This window comes from Chiloscyllium punctatum, unplaced genomic scaffold, assembly GCF_047496795.1.
Source record: "Chiloscyllium punctatum isolate Juve2018m unplaced genomic scaffold, sChiPun1.3 scaffold_283, whole genome shotgun sequence".
Classification (NCBI taxonomy): Eukaryota; Metazoa; Chordata; class Chondrichthyes; order Orectolobiformes; family Hemiscylliidae; genus Chiloscyllium; species Chiloscyllium punctatum.
The window spans coordinates 173,748-174,674 of NW_027310017.1; positions in this window are offsets into that span (position 1 = coordinate 173,748).

Here is a 927-nt window from a genome sequence, read left to right on the forward strand (position 1 = left end):
GCGATGAGGGTGGAGGGCACAGAACCTTGCCTTAGCACTCCCTAATAAAGCCTCTTGTGAAGAGAGCAGACCTCGCGCGCCGCACGACCGGCTCTGGGAGTCGTTGGGCCGCTATCTGTGAATAGTCGGGTCCTCCTCTGCCACCCGGCCAAGTGCGATGGCTCTGCCGCCCTGCGGTGCTCGTCACGCAGGTATGGGGCACACGATGCTCGTAACAGCAAATAAAGGCGGCTCGGGACCTGCAGGCGAAAGGGGTCCCGTGGTGCTTCGCACGTCGACTTCGGGTCTCGGTGCAAGCCGGAGAGCTCACGGAAGTCTAAAGTTTTCGGCACGTGGTCGAATCTTTTGAAAGGCTTACCCGGCTCTTTCCGTCCATTCTGAGAGTCAGTCAGAGGCCGGTGCGGCGGTCTATTGACGACCGGAGGCTCCCATGGGTGTTGCGATGAGGGTGGAGGGCACAGAACCTTGCCTTAGCACTCCCTAATAAAGCCTCTTGTGAAGAGAGCAGACCTCGCGCGCCGCACGACCGGCTCTGGGAGTCGTTGGGCCGCTATCTGTGAATAGTCGGGTCCTCCTCTGCCACCCGGCCAAGTGCGATGGCTCTGCCGCCCTGCGGTGCTTGTCACGCAGGTATGGGGCACACGATGCTCGTAACAGCAAATAAAGGCGGCTCGGGACCTGCAGGCGAAAGGGGTCCCGTGGTGCTTAGCACGTCGACTTCGGGTCTCGGTGCAAGCCGGAGAGCTCACGGAAGTCTAAAGTTTTCGGCACGTGGTCGAATCTTTTGAAAGGCTTACCCGGCTCTTTCCGTCCATTCTGAGAGTCAGTCAGAGGCCGGTGCGGCGGTCTATTGACGACCGGAGGCTCCCATGGGTGTTGCGATGAGGGTGGAGGGCACAGAACCTTGCCTTAGCACTCCCTAATAAA